Raw genomic sequence first — 17814 nt, 5'->3', positions numbered from 1 at the left:
GAAAGAAAAGGGTTCCAGGGATTTCCCAAAAAATCCCTGTTGGGTGGCAACTCGTAGAAGCCTACAATAGGACAGACAGCAGAGGGCACTCTAGATGGGTTTGTTTTGTGGGCTTTGGGACCGCACAAATCACCTTGATCCTTGGCTTTGGAGACCATATTAGTCCTATTTTTTGGTGGGATACAGTGTATTCTGATCTTTAGCTTTTGGAACCTTACCAGATCTTTCATTTTGGAGAGATAGTGTATCCTGGTCGTTGATTTGGGGGAATCTTACTAGCCCCGTCTTTTTGGTGGGATACAATGTATACGGATCTTTGGCTTTGAGGACCTTGGCCAGTCCCATCATTTGGGGAGGATCCTATGTATCTTGGAAGATTTTCCCTTTAGGAAAATGGATGATGTGAAGGTTTTCCGACACGCTGGTGCTGTCCCGTCTGCTTCCACTGCTATTTATGGCAGGACTGAAAACTGCCTTGGAAATTAACAATAGATGCCTATAAATCTTCCTCAGTTACCTAGCAACTAATACAATAAAACATAGGGGTTAACTGGGTTGGGTGGTGGTAAACTTGTTTTAGAAATAACTTAGGGTGTTTAAATGACACCTCAGTTTCTTGGGGGATGGGGTGGAGGAGGGGAAGAACAAACTTGATAATTAAACATTTTGCCTTCACCCGTCAATTCAGATAGGGAGGGCGGATCACTCAGACTCTTTCCCATTGTCCCGCGTGGCTTTACAATGACCCGGATGGTCTCCAGGGGCCCTTCCCTGATCTAAAAGACCAAGAATTTCAGACTTTAAACATTCAGCGTTCCGGTTTCTGACGGGGAAAGAGGAAGGTGTTATTTCATTGCTCAAGCTATGGAGAGCATCCGTATTTGATTATCACCATTCACGGTTAGTCAAGGTGAATTTTAACAGCCTCTGTGAGTTTCTGAAATTTGCAGGAGACAATGATTCTCGGAGCTCAGAGAGTTGTCTCTTTTTTTTTTTTTTTTTTCCCTTCCTCTATTTTTGGTCTAACTAGTCTCTGCCATGTGAGGCAGCATGTCATGGTGCATAAAGAAGCAGCCTAGATAGATAAAGAGCGGGCTTTAGATTTAAGAAGTGCTATAAGTGACACATAATGACTGATTGACCCTATCCAAGTCCCTTAACCTCACAAGACTCCCAGGTAACCGAACCTTTATACAGGCTGTAGGTAGCAGCTGCTTGAAATATCATAGATTTATCACTGAAAGGAACTTTAAAGATCCAAGTCCAAACCATTTTTTAAAAATACATGAAGAAATGTAGGTTTATGTTGGTTAAAGGACTAAGCCAGGGTCACATAGCTGATACCCTGGTACTCTGGTCTTACACTACCCAATCTCAGTATTTTATTTATTAGGCCACCTAGCAGGGGTCACTATAAACCATGAGACAGTTGCTGGTTGATGGGAAAGGCTTTCCTCAGCAGGAAACTGCTACACAATGAAATCAGAGACAGAGATTTAAAGCTAAAAGGAATGATCTCCTCCAAGCTGCTCATTGAAACAGGTAAAATGACTTGTCTAAAGTCACACAAATAGGAAGCATCAGAAACAGGATCGGAACCCAGGGCCTGTGATTCTAAAATTCAAAATGAAAAACAAACAGAATCCCAACTGTTCACACCATAACTTACAGATTCTAAATTTATACCTCTTTCTCCTTTACCAGATTTAGCTTGTGTCATTATTGATGACATTATTAGCTAGTTTTCATAGATTAGCTACCTGAACTCCACAGATTCCTCTAAGGGAAGGCTCCTGATTCTTCTGCCTTCCCATCTTAGACCTCATTTGAGATCTTTGTCTTAAATCTCTCTTTTCCCAGTGCCTACCACAGGGACTTCCTCTCCCAGATTTATTTATTTATTTAGATAAGGGGGGAAAGTATCTATTTATTTTGCTGAGGCAATTGGGGTCAAGTGACTTGCCCAGGGTCACAAAGCTAGGAAGTGTTAAGTGTCTGAGAGCAAATTTGAACCCAGATCCTCCTGACTTCAGGAATGGTACTCTTTCCACTGGGATACCTAATTGCCCCTAAAAGGAATATTCTTTTCCTCAGTTTTTACCTAGCCTTAACCACTAATTGGGTACATCCTCAATCAAACTGAGATCTGTTAAAGACCTTATCTTAAAAAGGTCAAGGTCTCTCACTGCACCCAGGGCCATTTCCAGGCATCCTGATCTACATATGGCCACTGGACCCAGATGGCTCTGGAGGGGAAAATAAGGCAGGTGACCTTGTACAGCCCTCCCTCACTTCAATCCAATTCATTTGCATGTCATAGCATCACTTCAATATCTGCAAATTCAAAACTTGGAGGATGAGAATCTCCTAGAACAAGAGATATTCCATTTCCTGACTCCATACTTTCTATCCCCTGTGCCCTTGCAAGGCCATCTCTCCTCTCTTTTCCCCTTTAGAATTCCTAGCTTCCTTGAAGGATCAACCCAAATGCTACCTCCCAGCTCCTGTAGTTCCCTACTCCATTCCTTTTTACCAAGTTTGGGGGCCATTTTTAAAAAATAAAATGGTCATTTCTCCCTCTCCTCCCCCCAAAAAGAGAGAATTCAAGCTATTTTAGGGCAGGGACTGGTATGTTATTGTCTCTGTATCCCCAGCATCATCAGCTCAGTGGTGCACACATAGTAGGTACTCAAATGTTTCCTGAACGCACCAATGAACTAGTTGACCTTAAAGAAATAAACTCCACGTGAATAAAGAAGAAAAATCAAACCAAAAGAAAAAAAAATTTTTTTTTGCTTCCTCCTTCCTCCCACGGTCCTTCTGCCAGAGCATTTATCTCATTTCCCTGCTCCCCCTTTGTTATTAAAAGGAGCCAGACAGTTGCAGAGGGAGGTTTGTGCCAGACAAGATCCTAGGAAGCCAGAGGGTGAGTGAGTGCCCTGTGGCAATGCACAGGAGGGTGGAGATCTGCTCGCTTTGGGAACTCTGCAAAGGCTGACAGAGCAGTTTAGAAGCTACTACCCCGGGAGGAATGCGGACTCTTTGTGTGTTTGGGTCATGATTAGCTGAAGTACAGACTGTTTCCAATAGACCATATGGCAGGAAAAATATCTCCTATTAGTTTGGCTCCAGAAGAAAGGAGAAGATGCAGAAGAGAGCTCCTTGCTTTGAAGGAGTGGGGGACTATGGGTGTGAAACGTCATCTACATGGGCACACTGGGCTGATCTATTAATTTTGTTGTTTATTTTTTTTTCTTTATTACAGTAAAAAACACCTTCGCTCCTCATTTCTGCCTCATGGCTCCACTTTTCTCCAAAGACATGTTTTATTCTCCCATTCTCACTCCCCATCCCATCCCAACTGCTAACACCCTTTTCCCATAACTCCCTTGAATTTATTATATGTATGTATGTATGTATATTTTATGTATGTGTATATATGTATGTATGTATACACATGTGTGTATGTATATTTTATGTGTGTGTATGTATGTATACATTTAATTTGACCTCTCTCTCATTCCAATGTAAGCTCCTCAAGAGCAGGGATTTCTTTTTCCACTAATTATACTTGTAGGCAGCTGGGAACCCAACAGACAGACCATTGAGCATGGAGTAAGGAAGACCTGATTCAAATCCAGTCTCAGACACTTATAGCTATATAACTTAACCTCAGCTTCTTCAATTGCAAAATAAGACCAATGATAGCATTTATCTTGTGGGGTTGCTATGCAAATCAAATGAGATAATATTTATAAAAAGAAGTACAACAATGGTTTTTCATGCCATAGGTTATGGTTAGAGTCCATATTGAAACTACTATGGAAATTATAATAATTTTCTTATTGTCTTTGTTATTAATTTTTGGGTTTGTAGCTTTTGCTTCTAAGCCTTCCCCTGTATATGGGGGTTTGAGTCTTGTAGCTAGTGGGGGTTCCCTTATCACAGTGCCTGGCACATAGTAGATGCCATGGAAATGCTTCTTCCCTATTTATATGCCCAGGTCTAATATAGAGTAGGTACCTAATAAATGTTTCTTGAATGAATAATGGTTTCCTAGGTGGGGGAATGGGGCATATTGGGAAATGAAGTTGGTAACAAAAAGTATCAATTTAGGAGGAAGAAAATATCTTGTACAAAGCTATCTTTTCATTGTAACAGGTATAATTTTTTTTTTAGCTTAGCATTGAAGGGACTTTAGAAATGATCTAGTCTCACCCTCTCATTTTACAGATGAGGAAACTGAGGTTGGGGGACATAAAAGTTTTTGCTTAAGGTTACACCCTTAACAAGTGGCAGAACTGGCTCTGAAATCCAGATCCTACTGTTCCATCCTTACTGAAGAGTACAAAGGAAAATTTCATTTAGAATTTAGCTAACAAATCCTTTAAAGGAAATTTCTAGGCACTTCTAAAATGGGTCTTGATTTTCAAAATTCAACTTATATATCCATTTTCAAGACTCTATCAATAGCAACATGCCAGCAAAATCAACAGTACGAATGTCTGGATGGAGCTGTGAGCCCAGCAATTCTCTTTTTTTTCTCCTCTTGTCTGACAGGCTTTCTTTTCCATTAGAAGGGTTATCGGAGTTCTCAGTGCATTCACTGGAACATTGGAATCCCACAGGCCTGAAAATGAGAAGACCCATAGACCTAGTTTAATGTACAAAGAAAGTCCTTCAGGGAGAGAATGAAAAGTGAAAAGAATACATCATTGTCGGGGCTCCTGGTTTGCTGCCTCCTTGTTTATTTTAGGGACCCTCTTGTTCTGCTCTTTTTTGGACACACAGTACTTTGGTGAACATGGATGCTCTGGGTATATGTTATTCATGGGAGATCTACAGTGGGCCCTGTGGATTTCCCTGCACTGGCTTGGAGGCAGCAGACTGGAGCTAACCATAGACAGGATGGATGTTGAATGTATTACCTTGGAGCTGCCAATTTCTTTACTCAACTTACAAGTCTGGAGTCAGGTGCAGCAGAAGTGTCAGCAGCAATGAATGCAGTACAAAGCACTAGGGTTCCAAGGAAGCATGCTGCCCATTGGGCAGAGACATGACTAGTAATTCTGGCCCGTGAGGAAGCATCACAAGACAGGCCTGGTGTGAATGGCCCCGAACCTGCCCTCAAACTAACTTTGTAAGGACACGGTTGTGCTGGTGTGGAAAGGGCCTAAGAGAAGGTTCTAACACAAACTCACTTAGCAGAGAATCAAAGCCTTTGGGAGTCCGACTTCAATAATAATTCTATTCTATTTTATTTGAGGAAGACATGGATAGAGTGACTTTCCCAGGATCACACAGCTAGTGAGTATCTGAGACCAGATTTGAATGCACATCTTCCTGACTCTTTATCCAGCCCTCTATCTCATTTATGTATTCATTTATGAGGTTAGGGGAAAGAAGGCAGGATTGAGGAGAGATTCATGTATTAGGGTTAGATGAAGAAGGAAGAAGCAGAAGAGTACGCAATGAGAAGGAACTTTCCTGGGGTATAGCCCCTGAGGGGAAGAAATGGACCATCTGGTAGCTTCTTATTTTAACTAATTATTCTTGCTAACTGGGTACTAAAAATAATTGTTTCTACCTATTCAAGGAGTACAAGTGTTGTTAATGTCCTTTAAATTTTGACACCTTGGAACAGAACCCCAGCTGCCCAAATCCTAACTAGGTGTGCTTGGGGGTATGGTATGACAGTTACTATACTTTCAAAGAACTTAGAGTTATTTTGAAAAGATAGGATACATTTGCATGTATCCACATTACATGTGTGATGCTGTGTGGAAGTGAGTGTATATATTTGTGTGTGTATCACAAGGAGGCAATAATAGATACCTCTGGGGTCTCTTTCCTCATCCATCTCTAAGAGAGACATTAATTTCTGCCAGAAGTCAAGCAGGAGGCTAGAACCAGATGCTGGCCATTTTGTTTTCCTCAGAGAGAAAAGGTACCAAACTAGAATTTTATGTCTGCTTCCTTAAATATTGTTAGTCCAGGGAAAGGATCTTTGAGGGTTGAGCTAAATTCTCAATATGCTATTTCTTCTGGGGAAAGGGGGCCCCCAAGCTTTATATCCAAGGTTTCATTGCCTTCCCAACAAATACCAGTTCCACAATGAACATACACATAACCCATTTATCCAAGTCAGTAACATAATAGAAATCAGAGAAATTATACACATGAGAATATATAACAGACAATAGAGATTGAAAGAGCCTTCCCGTTGGGAGGGAGGTTCCTCAATTCAACCAAGAAATCAAGTATGAGATCATCGCCAAAGGGAAATGCCATGATATCACTATTGTAGCAAGCTGGAAATGGGAACACGATGTAAATTCTATACATTGGCTTCTTCCCAGAGTCATGGCTCTGAAGAGAGGTTGGCATTCCAAGTATCTTCTTCCTGCTAAAAGCACCTGAAGAGAGTCTTGTTGCCAAATGCCAGAAGCACCTGGAGACAAATCTTCAGCATTGATCTTGACCAGTGAAGAAAGAGTCCTATACCAATGGGCTTTGGGGAGAAGATTATCCATATACTGAGTGTCCCAATCAATTAAGATTTCCCCAAACCAGATGAAAGTAAAAGATGTAAAGTATAGGTAAAAGGAAAAAAAATGAGATATAGGGATGCATCACTTTTGGATTTAGGTCAAATTAACAGATTGCATGAAAAGACCCCTTTCAGACTTAGAAGGGCTCATTTACACCTTATAAAAGACATCAGACTCTGGTAATGGAGGGTTCATTAGCATAGAAAATGGTCAATAAAGGCCTGATGACTAGAAAAGATAAGGGATTTGTTCATATTCTTTTCTCTGCTCATATTCTGACATGGATGAATAGGGGGATTAGGAATTTAAATGTGGAAAAGCTGACCCAGTCAGTCATCAAAACCTAGCGTTAGGTTGTTAAGAGACCCAGCTAAGAAAGAAGAATGGAGCTCTTAAATCTGTTCTTCATTTTTTCCTCTCATGCTTCTTCAGGAGGGAATCTTCCAGCAAAAGCTTATGGCAGTATCCTGTGAAGCAGGAGTTATGTCTCTGGGGTTATGCCGAGTTCATTTGGTGAGAAGTTCATGGACCTGGCACCCCACTTAAAAGCCAGTGAGCCCCAGAACCAAGATCCTTGCTGTTCCCAAAATATGAGTTCTAACTCTTCCTGAAAATGCACAATTAACCTAGATCTAGAGAATAGCCAAGCCCAAAATTCAAAATAGTAGAGACCATGGTCAAGCCTCAGAGCCACAAGGTAATGCAAGGTCATAAGAAGATTTCAGAGATCCTTGTAGTGCTAGGACTCTATTTGTCAAATGTATTCTCTCATTTTTTGCCTCTCCACTTAGAAACTCCTGAGTCTCCACTCTCCACATTGAGACTCTGTGTATTTTTTTTTTACCTATTTTACCCTAGGTTTATGGGGAATTTTTTCTGTTGACATAGTTCTTATTGCACCATTTCAGTAAATGCCTTTGCTTTGAGCTAATTGTTTCCTCTGCCTTATTAGAGAACAAGGCAGATTCCAGTGGGGGCTTTCGAGCAATGATTTTTAGCAGTGAAGACCTACAGAGTTTCCAGAGTAGCCTGGAGTCATGTACTTTGGGAAACCCAACAATCAAATGAAAGTCAGATGGTGAGACTCTAAGAGGATGCTATATGTTTTTTAAAACTTTTGGACAACACAAATGTAGCCCAGAGTAGCAATGGTACTGGATAAATCAATCGACAAGTACTTATTTCTAGATGCTGTTAAATATAATAGGCACTAAGAAAATAAGGGAAACAGTCCCTGACCTCAAAGAATTTTCATTCTTCTCCTGGATTAGGTAAATATGCAAAGAAAAAGTCCTTTTCTTGGTATGAAATGTCTAGAAGATGCAAGTATAATTACTTTTCAAAGTGGGTCAGCCATGGAAAAGATCTATGTCATAAAAGATTTTCTCGGGTAGATGTTTATGAAAGGCAAGCAGCCAAAGTTAGGTATTTCTGGAAATTCAGAATTGAGAGAGGGCCACATTTTTGTAGGCCATGACCCTCTGCAAGCCCCTAAATAGAATGGAGAATAATAATATCTAGGCCTTTTGAAGTATGGGAGCATACACGGCAATACTAATCCATCTATGGCAACTTCTCTGGAAAAAAGCATTTTTGAAAAAGGCAATTTTTTGGTGTTTCAAATATCTGATTTCAATCAGTCAGTCAAAAAGAATTTATTAAGTACCTACTGTGCACCAAGCTCTGAAGCAATCAAAAAAGGTCCTCATGAAGATCATAATGTTACAGGGAAAGACAATAAGCAAATAATAAGGTTCAAAAAAAGATATATAGAGAAAAAAATGGTGATAACCTCAAAGGGAAGGCACAGCCCATCAGAAAAGGCTTCCATAGAAGTTGGGTTTTCATCAGTAGATGGAAGCCACAGTTCCCAGTGTGAAAAGTGCTTCCACTAATTCAATTAGCTATAACTTTTTTCTTGGAAAGTTGTCTAAAGCACTGAGAGATCAAGAAGGATCAGGTGCATCAATTGACAAGGGAATATATTTCAAAAATATTTTTCTCCTATTTGTGTAAATGTATTTTAAATGCAAATAATTATAAATTGATATTATAATTTAAGTGAAAGGAAAACTTTTCACCCTATTATTGACATTGCTTGGTCCTTTCACGCATTCTTCAATTCTAGTCCTTCTTTAACTGACTCGTCCGCGGTTATTTCCACAGTTAAAGGGAGGCCATGGACTGAGGTTTTCTCATACCTAAGATCGAGCCTTTAGGTTCCAATATTCACCTGGCAGTCATTTTACAAACCCAAGGCAATCACATATTCCTCTGTCCAGATCCAGCAACCTACAGAGTTGATGATGTATATCCTCCCATTTTAAAAGACCACGATTCCTCAGAGCCCTGTGTGAAGCCAAGGAGTGAAGGACCCAGCTCAGAGTCTTGGCTTCATTGACCCCAGCTGAAAATAACATTGGAAGACTTGGTTCATTTTAAAACCGAGCTCCAATTGTGTTTTACAACAGTCTTAAATTGTACATACCCTATACATGACAGAGAAAAGGGGCCATCTGGTTCTTTTTGGCTCAGAAGAGAAGAACAAGAAGAAGAAAGTCAGCTTTAATATTTATGAGGCCAGATTCTGAGCTGAAGAGGAAATAAAGTACATGTACTTGACAAAGCCGCCCAAAGGATCCATACCCAAGGACACGTGTGCAATCCTCAGGTGAGCGGCTGGAAGTGTTCTCGTAGATGTTGCCTTTGTCAGTTTCCACTGGGTTGGGGCCAGGCTGTTAACTCTGAGGATGCTTTGGGGCTCCTTGGAACACCACCATCTCCAAAGAATCAAAGGTGTGAGTGATTCAAAGGGCGATGGAAAGACATATGGTAGGTTGGGTGTAAATCGGCTTTAGCATATTTCCAACAATGACTCACCCGGGAGAAAGGACGACATCCAGAAAACATATGATCAGAAAAGACTCTCCTGGACAGGGAGCAAGAGTGAAGTATAACAGCTGGGTGGCTCTAAGCACCGCCCGATGACCCCCCAAATGAAGAAATGCCCAGGAAAAGACCATTGCGCTATTGGATATATTGGATACATTATTGGATATTGGATGTGCAGGATCTTCTGGAGACCATGGGGAAGAAGTGCATAGAAAGAGTAGGTGTGAATTGGATGTGATAGCATAAAATGAAGAGAATCCAAGGAAACATTGATAGAATCCAGTTAGACTTCTACTCAGGAAAAGGTAGAAATCACATAGATTCAATTCGATTTGATACCATGCAATTCAATTCATTTTATTTTTTTTTATTAAAGCACTTTTATTATTTTTAATCAAGCTTTTATTAAGCACTATTTAGTAGGTGGCCTTTTAGTCACTGAGGATGCAATGACAAAATTAAATAGCTCCCTTCCCTAAGGATCTTATATTTTATTGGGGCAGGAGGACAACATAAATAGGGCTAAGGAACTGGACCTATGATTTCATTGTCTTAGAAAAGTGACTCGATCAGGGTCTCACAAACAGTATGCATCAGAGGAAAGATTTAAAACCAAATCTTCTTGACTTGGAGCCTCAATGTCTGCCATCGCTTCCTCTTGGCTTGCACAAAGAAAATGAAATATAAAATATCTACATCAATTTTGAGATTTTCTACAGGGAAATTGGTTGTCACACTCTTGAGAGAAGGAAGAGAAGTGCTGGTTTCTCAATCCTAGAGCAAAACGGAGAAGAAGGGCAAGTAGTGTTTGGTGGCAAGAGAGGAGTTACTGAATTCCTGTACGGATGTACAATAGTAAAAGCAGGACATATGGAGTACAGGGGACTTGGATGGTTATAAAAGTATCACATGTATTTGAGATACTTTCCCTCTAATATTCAGCCAAATTAGCTTTGCCCCAGGGTTCACTACAGTGATGAAAACATTATCTCAGCAGCAGGGATCAGGAAAGGATAAAGGACATGGATTCCTAGAATTAAAAGTAGGAAGATTTAGCTATCTGTATTATCTCACTGGTTTTGATTCCTTCTGGGCATGAAAATTAATCCTAACTAATATATAAATAGCTCTTTAAAGTTTGCAAAACACTTTCCATAACATTTTCCAATTTTTTTTTTGTGAGGCAATTGGGATTAAGTGACTTGCCTAGGATCATACAGCTACTATAAAGTGTCTGAGGTCGGATTTGAACTCAGGTTCTCCTTCCAGAAATGGAAATTAATCCTAACTAACAAATGAATACCTCTTTAAAGTTTGCAAAACACTTTCCATGACATTTTTTCATTTGTTTCCATAATATTTTCCAATTTTTGTGAGGCAATTGGGGTTAAGTGATTTACCTAGGATCACTCAGTAGTAAGTGTTAAATATCTGAGGTCAGATTTGAACTCGGATCCTCCTGACTCCAGGCCTGGTACTCTACCCACTCTGGCACCTTTTCATTTGCATTTCACATTAACCCTTTGAGCCAGGCCCTACAGATTTTAGTATTCTTATTTGAAAGATGAGGAAACTGAGATTCAGTTATATGAATTTCTCATGGCCAGAAAACCAGTAGAGGCAACATTTGAACTGAGGCTATTAGATTACAGAACTGCTGCTCTGCTAACTGCATAGATAGCTCTCTGTTTTTCTGCAGTCATGGATAGTGGGAGTACTTCCTTTGGGCCTCCATTTCCTAATCTGTAAAATGAAGGAGGTGGATCTCTAAGTTATCTTTCCTGCTATAAACCTAAGACGCTGCGACTAAAGGAAGATGGAGAGAAGAGTAAAGGCAGACGGAGGGGAGGAGGCTTGAGACAAACAGAAAGGAGAGGGAGAGATGAAAGAGGAGCTTCACTAGATTTCTCCAGCTGGTATCTATCTGGCAGTGCTTTTTTATCAGGATGCTATACTGGGTTCAACTTATTTTTGGCTAGAAGTCTAAAAGAGCCTCCTGCCTCTGTGAATATTGCAGGTATGAGAAGCCAGTTGGTGGAAACTTTTAAATCCAAATCCAGTTGGAGCTCTTCCTGAGATATTAAATATGTTTCTCTATTGAAAAAAATCAGCCCATTCTGGCCCTTTGAAGTAAGACTCTTTGTTTGGCCTCGTTGTGGGCCAGGTGTAGAGTGGAGAAGTAGCATCAGGGCTGCTCCTTGGAACTCCACAAACTGCCTTCCACTCGCCCAGCAGCCTGGGTTTGATTAACCTCTGCAGAAGAATGCTCAGAAATCCTAATGAAGACCTTACTTTGGGACTAAGGACCAAGGCAGTCCCATAAGCCTTCTCGGCCAATGCGATAACTAGGGTATGGTAGCTAGGAAACCACAGTACCCTTTGACTCTTTATTGAAAAGATGGAAACTCTCAGTGTGATCTTTCTAATCTCCCCATCTCCATGTTTTCAGCCATTCTCTGCTCCTAGCCAAAACCAGGTGCCAAGACCCCCCTGATTCTATTTCCTCTTGTCTTCACTGATCATTCTAATTCGCTCTCATCCTCACATCCCTTCTCTACACTCCCTCTTTACACTCTGCCTACAAAAATCCTTAGATTTCTCCTGTCCTAAAAAGAAATGAACAAAATGAAATAAAATACCTTCCCCTTAATCAACTTTCACTATTATACTGTTTCTTTCCTCCTATCTACTGTTAAATTTCTATAAACAAGAGTTGACATTTGCTGTCTTCCCTCTCTTTCCTACTCAACTCACTTCTTTTTTTGATTTTTTTTAATTGTCACCTTTATTTCAAATTAAGGTGACAATTAAAAAAATCAAAAAAAGAAGTTTTTTGTTTATTTCAAATTATTTCAAAATAAACACATCCTTCTTAGCCTCCCTCTCTTAGGTCACCCTTTAAACATCAAATTAAAAAGAGGGGAGGAGGCCAATTCAAAAAATCCAAGTAACGTATCAACCAACTCAATGCTGCATACAGTGTTATATAGCCCCCACCAATGCAATGGGTGGATGGAGATCAAGTCACTTATTTTTTTTTCCTTTGGGAATAAACTTGATTATTTACTTTTACAACATTTTTTTAAAAATTATATTATGATAGTGGTGGAGTTTTCCATGAAGTCACTGTATATATTGATTTCCTGGTTCTGCTTACCACACTTTGCATCAGTTTAAGTTTTCCCCTAATTCTCTATTAATGATATTCATTATTTCTTATAGTAAAGCAATATTCCATTACATTCAATTACAAGTTTATTTCCACAATATATGAGCATCTACTTTGTTTCCAGTTGTTTGTTACTACAAAATGTGTTGCTGTAAATATTTTAGCATAGATGAGACCTTTTTTTCAAATAACTTCTTATCTAGCTTCTAAACGCATCAAATTACTGAAATAGTTTGGTTTCCATTTGTGCTTCTTTATTGAAATGAATCTTCCCAAGTTCAAATAGACAAATCCAATATCCTTTTAGTGTACAGAATATTGGTCCTTTAGTCACAAAGACCTAGATTCCAATTAGTTACTAGTTGGCTTTGGCAAGTCAGCTTCTTTAGGACTCAGTTTCCTCATCCATAAAATAAGGGGTTGGATTAGATGCCCTTAAGATTTCTTCCAGGTCTTAATTTGTGTTTTAATGCTGATTTTCCAGAATCCTTTGTGATATGTTCTATCCCCCATTACAAATATATTCACCTTTTTGCCTTTTTTTTTTTAATTCACAACACAATGCCTGACCTACAGAGATTATTTATCAAATACTTGTTAACTTGTTAATCACCTCTTTCTTGTTGATGATCTGTATTTCTTGGTATTTCCTACTTCTCTGTGTGTGTCTCTCTCTGTCTCTCTGTCTCTGTCTCTGTGTCTCTCTCTCTGTGTCTGTCTCTCTCTGTGTCTGTCTCTCTGTTTTTGTCTCTGTGTGTGTGTGTGTGTTTGTCTCTGTCTCTGTCTCTCTCTCTATCTCTCTCTGTGTTTGTTTCTGTCTCTGTCTCTGTCTCTCTCTATCTCTCTCTTTGTCTCTGTCTGTGTGTGTGTGTTTGTCTGTCTCTCTCTCTCTCTCTCTCTCTCTCTCTCTCTCTCTCTTTCTGTTTCCTTCTCTCCCTCTCTCTGCCTCTCTCTGTCTCTCTCTCTCTCTCTCTCTCTCTCTCTCTCTGTCTCTTCCTCTGTCTCTCTCTGTGTGTCTCCCTATGTATCTCTCTCTCTCTCTCTGTCTCTCTCTCTCTCTCTGTCTTTCTCTTTCTTCATCTCCTCTCCTCCCTCTTTCTCCTATTTCTCCTTCTTCTTTCATTCCACATGCAACAAACATCCATTAAGTACTACTAGATACCCTTCCTTCAATCCCCTTTCCTAGTATTAGCCCTTCACCCTCTGAATCACTTGAGTCTAAAACTCTGTGGTCATCTTTGACTTAAATCCGTCCATTATCCCACATAGCCAAATTCAATTGTTCTCGGTATCTCTAATGATTTTTTCTAATAATTTTCTCTATACATTCTATCTCAATTCTATCTAATAATTTTCCCATCTGTTCATTTCTCCTCCTCCCACTTTAGCCGATCTAATCCATTGCTCCTCATCTGGTATGTAGGAATAAACTCCTAATTGATCTTCCTGCCTCTACCAGTCCATCCCCCACCTTGCAATTAATCTCACTAATGCCCAGATCTGGTTATGTTTTAAGAATATAACTCATCTCTTGAGGCTATAATGAGGTTAGAAACATCAATTGTTTTAAGTTATTATATAAAAATCAACAAAAACAAACGGGGAAATGGAATATGATGGACAGATGGATATGTGAGAGAGGTGGGATGTGCTGTTTGAGAAATGGGAGATTTAAGTACTTGGAAGTTAAAAATAATAGCTAACATTTACATAACATCTTAAGGTTTACAAAGCACTTATGTGTGATAATAATAATATTTATAAAGTAAGGTTAGGCAGCTGGGTGGTTCAGTGGATTGAACCAAAAAGGAAGACCTGAGTTCAAAGTCAGCCTCAGACTCTCAGTGACTGTGTGATTCTGGGGAAGTTACTTTACCTCTATTTATCTTAATCTGCTGAAGAAGGAAATGGCACACCACTCCAATTTCTTTGCCAAGAAAACTTCAGAGTTACTAAGAGTTGGTGATACTACAGCTCCTTTACAGAATACATCCCAGTATTTCTTATGGTTCTTTGTGTCTCATCATCCTGGCTATGTTCCTGAAAGAAGGGACTGTCTCTTTCATCTCTCCATCTTCAAGATCTGGCAGACTCCCTTTTGTCTCCTAAGTGTGAGGTAAATATTAAAGGTAGAGTGACTTATCAGATAAAGTTATTTCTGGAGCTGGAGAAAACTGAGTTCAAATCCTGCCTCATATACTTCTGATCCATGTGGTCACAGGTAAGCCCTTTGACCTCTTTTAAAACCGCTGTTTCTTCGTTTACCAGATGGGAACAATCATTCCTGTGCTACCAATATCACAGGTTTAGACGAGATAGTTCATGTAAGGTGCCACATAGATGTCAGTTACTATTTGTTAAATGAACAAAATTAAGAGGTTAAGACTTGCTGATTTCTAATTACTGATTTTAAATGTAATTACACAGAGAACCAGTTCAGGTGGCACCATCTCTTTCATTAGTTTTTTTTTTTTTTTTCTGATCTCTTGGCTAAAAATAAGACTTCTATCTTCAAATTTCTCATGTCCCTCTGACTTTTCCATATAGCATATTCCATGTTATATATTTTTAATGGTAGAAACCATATTGGGCTGTGAATCAGAAAATGTGTGGTCTGGTTCTGTCTCAGCCACTAATAAGTAGTTTAACCATGGGAAAGTCCTTTCTCCCTGTGGGCCTCAGTTTCCTCATCTGTAAAGTGAGTGTGATTAGACTGGATGGCTTCAAAGGTCCTTTCCTTTTCCAACATTCTACAAATATCAAACATTGTTACTCTGCTAGTATCAGGCTTGAACTTCTAGAAGGCGGTATTACCTCCTAGCAAACCATTCCAGCTAGTCGGATACTAATTAGCTCACTTATGAGTGACAAGTCTTATTTCCCATAAATACGTGTCCCTCATAGATCTGAGAAGGGGGAAAGCACTGAAGGAAGAAACTAGCCCCTCTCAGGTTTTCATGGCTTGTATCCATCTGGCAGCAACCATGACCTAAACCAGTCACAGTGACTGAACAGGGTTGCCAAGAAGGAAGAGGAGCTGGAGAGAAGAGAAGGGGGTGGGGAGAGGTGAAGAAGGAAAAGGGGAGGAGGGGGGAAGAGAAATAAAGCAGGGGGATGGGATGGAAAAAGACCCTTGGAAGTAGAGAGGAAGGGAAGGAGGAATTCAAACATTGATATTCTTTCCCCTTCTTCCCTCCCCTCTCCAAATCTACTTACTGCTGACCCAGGATGGAGAGCCACAGTGTAGGGAAAACCATCCTAGATATTTTTAAATCACTGTGTGTGGATGTGGATGAAATCTATAGAGTGTGCCGCCTAACATATTGCCTTTGGTTATTTTACAAATTCTATTTATTTCTGTTTTGTGTATTTTTCCTTCTTTAACCGGGACTCTAAGGTGAGTCAGGCCTTTGGGAAATACTTGGCATACCAACCGTATCTTCCCTTCTAATCTCCTTTTTCTGTCTGCTGTCACTGGGTTCTAAAGTGCTAGTTGAAATTGTGGCTACCAGGTGATTGAAAGATACGGTGCTTGTTTGATGCTGACTGTGTTGAGACTGATTGCGCCTTTCTCCCATTTTAGAAAGTATTGTGTCTTCCACATCACAGACATCTGCTGGGGGCGTGCAGGATATAGAAAGCTTCACCTAGTTCAAGATCTGATTTGTATGAAGGATGCATTTTTTAAAAGGGGGAAGACAAAACACCATCCCAATGGACCATGATGTGTTCCTTCGATTCAATTTAACAAACATGTATTAAGTACCTTCTCTGCGTATTAAGTACCTACTGTGCGAGGATTACAATAATGAACAATGGTCAAAGCATGGGCTCATAGGCCACCAACCCTGGGGAGAGGGGCAGATTTTGTCTATTTCTGACCCAAAGTTGGATACAGCTTGGTTTTTTGTTTGTTATTAGATTAATAAAATAATTGCTGGAAGGTGTCCTGTGGGGGTAAGCAGCTTTCAGTTTAGTTCAGTGCTCCCTTCTACTCTAGCCTTTCCTGTTCATCCTTTTTTTTGTTTGTTTGTTTGTTTGTTTGTTTTCATGATCATCAGCCCCATTGCTTTGTAATATCTCCATCTAAGTTGTATGCGCAGGCACATCCATGCACATTCTAGTAGAATACAAGCCTTTTAAGGTCAGGATTTGTGTCTATTGTCGCTGTTCCCAGTACTGCACACTCAGCAGACACTTAAGAAATGTTTCTTGAATTGAATTGTATAATTGTTTACACTGAAGGAAGAATATTTTCATCAGGTATATGAGTGATTTAAGAGGTAAGCCTTTCGGAGAGCCGGAGGAGAGGTGCCAGATGGACAGTCCACCTGCTTTATTGGTCTTCACACATCAAGAGATTTAGAAGAAGGCTCTCAATACATCCCATGAGCCCCCTGTGGAAAACATAGGGGAGAGCATGGGTATGGGAGGAAAAGATGCTTGTGGGCTACAAAGGAGCCCTCACACCAATCCATTAAAATATGGATGAAGACTTCCGGTTCAAGGGCAGCAGCATGACTTCCTGAACTATGAGAATTCTTCCAAACTTGGAAAGACATCATGCAATAGGACCTCATTCATCATAAGGCACAGTATAGGTGCTTAGCCCTTAGGAGGACACACACACACACACACACACACACACACACACACTGCTCATTCATGTCCAGTTCATCATGACCTATTTGGGGTTTTCTCGGCAAAGATTCTGGAGTGGTTTGCCATTGCCTTCCCAGCTCATTTTACAGATGAGAAAAATTAGGCCATTAGAGTTAAGTGACTCACCCAGGGTCACACAGCTAGTAAGTGTCTGGTGCTGAATTGGAGCTCAAGTCAAAGGGCCAGAGATCTTTCTCCTTAGCTCCCCTGCCTATACCATAAGTTTAGTCATATTCTATCCATGTCTTGCCTTGTTTGTCCCCAATAAGGCAGTGTATCTCACCCTGGATACCATGTTTGATTCAGATATGTAGATGTCTCTTGTCCCTTCCCCCTTACACACGAATTCCATATGTACCATGTATTCTCAGCCAGAATTCTATTCTCATTGGGAACTATCTTGTAGTTCTGCAGAGTAGATTGAGATCTTTCTGATAAATGGGGAGTGTCACTGGGATCTAGGGAGCCTCATAGCATTTAAATAATAAAGCTGGGGAGGAATCTCAGAAAGAGTCTAAACTCTTAATTTTACAGCTGAGG

The sequence above is a fragment of the Antechinus flavipes genome, chromosome 1 (genome assembly GCF_016432865.1).
Source record: "Antechinus flavipes isolate AdamAnt ecotype Samford, QLD, Australia chromosome 1, AdamAnt_v2, whole genome shotgun sequence".
NCBI lineage: Eukaryota > Metazoa > Chordata > Mammalia > Dasyuromorphia > Dasyuridae > Antechinus > Antechinus flavipes.
Note: the sequence above shows the minus strand (reverse complement) of the source record.